Source organism: Fragaria vesca, linkage group LG4 (genome assembly GCF_000184155.1).
Source record: "Fragaria vesca subsp. vesca linkage group LG4, FraVesHawaii_1.0, whole genome shotgun sequence".
Classification (NCBI taxonomy): Eukaryota; Viridiplantae; Streptophyta; class Magnoliopsida; order Rosales; family Rosaceae; genus Fragaria; species Fragaria vesca.
The window spans coordinates 15,919,503-15,926,357 of NC_020494.1; positions in this window are offsets into that span (position 1 = coordinate 15,919,503).

A 6,855-nucleotide genomic window follows, 5' to 3' on the forward strand; every position below is an offset into this window, starting at 1 on the left:
AGCTACCTAGGTCCATGGTTTTTTGTTTTGTTGGAACCCTTGATATTTGCTTCTTCTTTTGTTAAACATTGTCTATATAGGACTATAAGAGGCTAGGGTATTAGGGAGGGTTTAAACTATGAACTTTGAACTTGCTCTTTTATTTGTGTATATATAGCTCTTGGAAGTTTAGTATTTTTTGAGTTTGAACTTCTTTTGTTTTGATTTTGATTTGCACAACAGGTTTTTAACTTTGAATATGAACTTGAAAATATGCACACATAATTACTGTGTGCATATTAATGATATAATTAGATTTTGTTAATAATATATAATTATAATTTAAAAGCATATATATAAAATGTTGAATTAACTCTTATGCGATGAAAAATGAGAAACCGTCGCGGGGTTAGATCCTCGCCTTAAACATAGCGACGATTAATAAATGGTCGCGTAAAAGGAATCTAAGGCGACTATAATTTCCTTTCGTCACCAATTGTTGGCGACAATAATTTCGATGCCTAAATGTGTCAGTGTTCCTCACCTTAGACTTATGCGACGATGATATAATCGTCGCCTAAGTATCCATTTAGGCGACCATTATTTTGTATTCGTCGCCTAAGTTCTTACGGGTCCATGCTGATACGACGATTGTTAGACGACGAACCTTTCGTCGCCTGAGAACTTAGGCAACGAAAATGAGCATTTAGGCGACGAAACCTATTTGTCACCTAAGTCCTTTATTCTAGTAGTGTGTCCTCAAATGATCTTTTACACTTAGATCTTAAGGAGAAGGCCGCTTGTGAACTCAAAACATAAGTTCGTGCAGGAAATCAAATTTCTGCGCAGCATGACCTTCAGTTACTAGAACAGTCGTAACTTCCTCTAGGAAATACATATGAACAAACCGTAAACGGTTTTGGAAACTAGACTCATAGAGCTTTCCAACCGTATATTACACATGGTCTGGTTCGTCAGGAGCTATTCACAAAGTCCCGCCGAAGTTGACCGTTTTGCCAAAATCAGATTCTCGGACAGATTCGTCCTACTTCAAGAAAACGGCCATAACTCACTCAATATGATAGGTATGATCAAATGGTTGGTGTCCCTAAAAAGTAGACACATAGACCTTTCTAATGGTACCATTTTCACCATTTTCCAGTGAGTGAATTTTTCTGTAGGTCCCGTGGAGCTTGACCTATGAAACTTAGCAGATTCTGATTTCGCTATTAATGTGTCTTTCTTATGTAGGGATAGAATAAGCCTCAACCTTTCATACCAGTAAATATTGAAAAATGAGTTACTGCCATTACATTGGCGTTGCGTGGGCGCATAGCTACATTTAGCTTTACAACTTTTCATAGGGAATGAGATGTCAAGTCTTTCGTATTGTGTTGAGTGTATTGATGCATCTTATTGTACTTAGATGGGAACTCCATCTCTTAACACATATTTGTCATATTTCCTAGACAAAACAACGGATCTCTCTTTAGAGCAAAGACTTTGACTAATCATGGGAGTATATGTCTTTCCAAGATCTTTTTCTTCGGATGTTGATGCATATTAGCATCTCTTGATCCATCAAGAGTCCATGTAAATCCGGAATGAACACGAAAAGACATAATTCACCATATCCCTTCCAAATCAAGTAGAGTCCATGTGTGTTTCAATACATTTAGCAAACGCGTGCTCCTGTGGTCTGGAGCCACTTGATTCAGATGAATGAAGTTCGTTTAAGACCTTCATGTATATCTCTGATCCCATAGAGAAGTTATTATGACCACATTCATAGGCTGCATGTTCAGTTATTAGGAAACTACCAAACTGACAAAGTAGTAGAGTGTAGTAGAGTGCAATGACATCCATTACGAGAGCATATCTCATCGTAGTCGATCCTAGTGCGTGTTAGTGAGAGACCTTGTGCCATAAGGTGAGTCTAAACTTTTGTTCTCACTACGCTATCTAACAAAGACATAGTTGATAGGGTTTAGCTTGCGGTGTCGGCATCACCTGCCCAAAGACCTATCTCTTTGTTAATGTTGGATCGCATCTTTCCATTAGGCTAATCAACTAAGTTGATATCCATCAATGAATGGTGGTTCGATAGTAGACTCATTATCCCACGTCCTCATGTACACTAGTGTAATACTTGTAGAGATCTCTATATGGATTGGATTTGACATTGAGGCGCCCCCCAACGATAATCACAATTCAGACTTCATGAGACGGATTTGAGTATCACTGATAAATGGATCAAGTTGTGCCAAACTCGCTTTCTTCCTAGTGCGAGAAAGTATCGAACCTAAGGGTCTCCCTCCTTTTGGGGAGCCACACGGCCTTGTGACACCAATTTTGCCACTATATGGCGTCACTATATCACCATCATTGGTGATGGCGTCAAGACCAGCACCTTTTGGTCGCGTCATGTCCTCTTGATGGTACATCAATCCTTGTAGACATATTTGCAGCATGTGATCTCGTCACTTTAACACTTTAAGCATTTGGGATCAAGATGAGACTTAGTGGGGGACAAACAACGACAATTCACGTCGTTCCACTTAAACATTTGTGTTCTTATCTCCCCCTAACGGCGGGAATATTGTCTCATCAAAGTGACCATCCGCAATATAGCGGTGAAAGAGATCACCTGACAAGGTTTCTACATATGCGGATTATAGGTAGAGGTTCACATCCAACCTAAATATTTATTCATCTCAAATGACCCATCATTGTGCGCAGTGCCAATGCGATTTGGCACCTAGAATAAACATCTAGCTGAGCTCAAGGATTGGAGATCCGTTTCAATCCTGCCGAGCTCAAGGATTGCAATTTCGTGTGAATCCTGGTACACAGTCACGAGTTGTAGTACAACAATATTCAATGATGGTGGGTCGTAGATGAATAGTAAAGCTACATGCAAATATTGCATAGCCCCAAGACGCAATAGAAAGATTGGAGCACATCAATAATGTTCGAGCAACAAGTTAAAGTTGCTTGGTCGTAGCTTCGGTGAGACCGTATTGCATGTGAACATGGAGTACAGGACACTTCAACTTACATCCCAATAAACTTCTTTAAAGAATGGGTAGTGAGCCCGTAGAAGTATAAGCAGCATAAGCAGTAGATAATAGTGTAACATGTGACCAGTGTGTTAACACTTCAACCAACACCATAAAGCATAAAAAGGTGTCCGCAAGTTGGTTGTATCAATCTACATAGTTTGATGTAAGAATGGAATGTTCAATTTTGTGTCATTTAGCATAGGAGGGTCTCACTCCTAATTTAGCTAAAAAATAAACTTTCAAAATGAGCAATGAGCATTGCAGGGGGCCAATACGACATCGAGAGAACGCCGGTGCACCTCAATTGCTAGAGGAATTGACCGGACGACCTCTAGGAAGTTGGAGTCGTATTCGGGTGACGTCAATGTCACCCGGGTCACCACCATGCTTCATGGTGATGCTAGATCTCGAATGTCTTCGTTTTGAGTGGAATAATGGATGTCCATGAGAATTTCTCAAAATTTGAACCATTATATCTCTTCCAAGTTGACCAATTTGGTCAAACCAAAGCCTATATGAGTCGGTGTCCCAAATATCATATTTGGCGACAACATGGGATTCGATATTCGAATCGTAGTGACATACAATCCACTAGATTGACTCATGAATTTCTCCAAGATGCGCTTCAGTCCGCATTCATGAGAAGGTATATACAAAAGAAATCTTGTTCATTCTCACATTGTGTTTTCAAATGAAAACTATTAGCAGGAATGTCTTTAAAGCTCAATATGGTTCGATTGCCTCTCAATGCATAGAGGGTATCTGTGACTTTGATCATGGTGCCATGAGGCATCAAGATTCAAGCTAAACTGCGTCCCTAAATGACCGGTATGATTCAATCATTGTAGTCACAGAAGATTTACAAAGGCACAAAATCCAAAGATAGTTGCAGGTTCCTTAGAATGTTGTGGATAGTTCCACTATCTGCGAAGCACTCAATGTCTCTATGAGACATATCTACAAGAAGGAGTAGATAGACAAGTAAATAGTTCCACCTGAACCATTTAGAAGGATTGAAAGAAGCTACGAAAAGCTGCAATCCCGAGAGTGCATAAAAATTCCGGCGCAGAATGACCTTTGCGCACTAAAACAGCCATAACTTCTTTGTTAAAATAGATATGAATGAACCACAAAAAGTTCTGAAAACTAGACTCGTAGAGCTTTCCAATGATATAAAGCTCACTGTCTGGTTCGTCCGGAGCTGTTCACAAAGCTCAAACAAAGTTGGTTGTCCAGAAGAGATAGATTGCTGTTTTTCGCAGAATTGGCATGTGCGAAGCTGTGAAGCTTGCAGGTGGCGTGTAGACTTTTGCCTTAGCCAAAAGTGATGTGTGTATGATCAGAACCAAGTCCTTTCGGTCGTTCTAAGGTCGTAAACTCCATGACTAGTTAGCAAAACCTCTCTGACATGAACATAAACTAACTCAGAGGACCTAGAGGATTCAATCATGATGATAATTTTTCGGTTATGATAAGTCTTCAACGTCTTTTGCAAGACGGCAATTGGTTTAATAGCATAGGTGGATCCAATATCAAAAGTTTTCGGTAACTCCAAGTCAGTATGGCCAGACATGTCCGTGGAGGGTCGGTAGTGCGAGGCACACTTGAAACCACTATCTCCTTAATTTCAGACAATTCTAAGACATCACATTGAGCTTGGATAAGCCTAGTTGAACAATTGATGATGCAAAATCCGCTAAAGGGTAGAAGATTTAACCGGAAACACGTTAGCGATCTTTCTTGAGGATGCAAAGCCGTGCGTCATCTTCACTTGGAAGGACCAAAATGGCACAATCTAACCGTGTAGATTGTAAATATGCCATGCTTCTAAGGACGATGTAAAAATGTACATCTTGTTTGTAAATCAATACAAACCATAAGAGGAGAATAGTTTCATAACTTCGAAAAAATTCTCAAGGCATTCATTATTGCTAATGTGAGTACATCGAGGTCTCAAATAGACGAAGGACGTCGATACAACGCCTTAGTACATATAGCTTGGAACGAAAATCAATGTCTAGCCGATAACGTCAAAGTCATGGGTAGCTAGAGCAGGATCCGAATCTTTGAAATTCACGATCATGAGGATGACGTTCTTGTCCTCATATTGATTTTCTGTACCTTTTTGTATGCATTCACAATTTGAAGGAGTTGGACAATCTTGAACCAGTGATCCGAAGATCCATAAAGGTTGTATTGTCATGAGCTGACGTGAGTAGTTTTGACAAAATGGTGTCTAGACCGGGAGTGTCGCTATTAGAGCCGGCGACACCTCCCCCTCTTTTCTAAACATCGGCACAACGTTTTCTGCTGTTGCCATGACCCATATTGTTGTCCCCACATTAGGAGATAATCCCAAATAAGTTTATCACATTAGCGTATATACAATTCCCGTTTGTATGATCAAAATCAAGTCTCGTTGGTAATTCCAAACCAACTTGGAGGACCTAGAGAACTTGATGATGATCGAATCCGCTAAAGATTATGGATCATGATGCCACAAAAGATCATCGACAATATGTAGTCAATTAAGGTGGGAAGCAATCCACTTGACTAATAACTCAACAAGTAGAGTTATATGAACGTTTCGAGAAATGCTCCATGAGTGCATTCCACAGTACTTTGTGGTTATTACTTTTTGCACAGATTGCCATTGAAGGCTTTTGTCGATGTGGCGCTTCAAAGACTTTGAGCGCATGAGATGTGAAATCTCGGCATCTAGGGGCTTGTTAGCCTAGGGGTCAAAACATGTGGTTTAATCCTTTCCAATGAAAGGTTCCACAGATAACAAGTGAAGATATATCCGCCTTAGGCATCTAGTACGTCAAAACTCAAAGGAGCAGAATGTTACATTGCTCTTGCATACAAAACCAAGCTGTTATGAGACTCGATAGAGGTCACAAACAATGCTTTTAATGGATTGTCCTTCGGATTGATCACACACAATTCGGAAAAGCTGTGAATTGATCAAACACAATTCAGAGAAAGGCCTCGGATTGATCAAACACAATTCGGTGATAGGTCGGGGTTGATCATACACAACCCAGACAAGGAAACAAGAGTGATCCAACACACTCTTGACCCGCGAATAAAATTCTGGGATTTTTGGTACCTGCAAATACACCGACCCAAGGATAGAATGGAGTAGAAGAAGGGGAGAAAGCACTTTATCTCCCCCGAGGTTATTGAACTTGGAAGAGTTTTAGGGTTGTAAAATAAACATACCGTAAACACTTGGATGTTTGATCGGATGAAAAGAAAGCAGCGGAGTGGACGGCCGGGAAGCGACTGCGGCGGCGGCGGCGGCAGAGGCAGGGCCGAGAACCTCCGGTTTCGGTTTTTAGGGTTTGGGAAAAAAATGGTGGGCTATTAGTTCTAGGGTTAGAACAAAGTGCATGATAACGTGATGAAGTATAAAGTGTAGAGAAAAGAGATAGCAAGAGAATCATCATCTTATTCATTGATATGAGCCCTTTATATGGGGAATTACACAATACCAATATGGTAAGGATATGAATACATAGATCTAGTCAAACTACATATTCTAATGGCATAAGGCCAAGGCACACATAAAGAATATCTAGAAAGATACAGAATATCCTAGAACATATCCTTGATTGTTGTTTAGCACAAGTAAAATAAAAAAAGAAAAGCTAATTTATGTTGAAATATTTTCTTGTTGGTAAATATAAGTTTTTTTTTATCAGATAAAAAACTAATATGCTACAACGAGTCTGTTATGAGTCGAACTCATGACCTCTCATTTTTTAAGGAGAGACGGTACTGAGCTGGTAAATATAAGTTTTTGAAACCC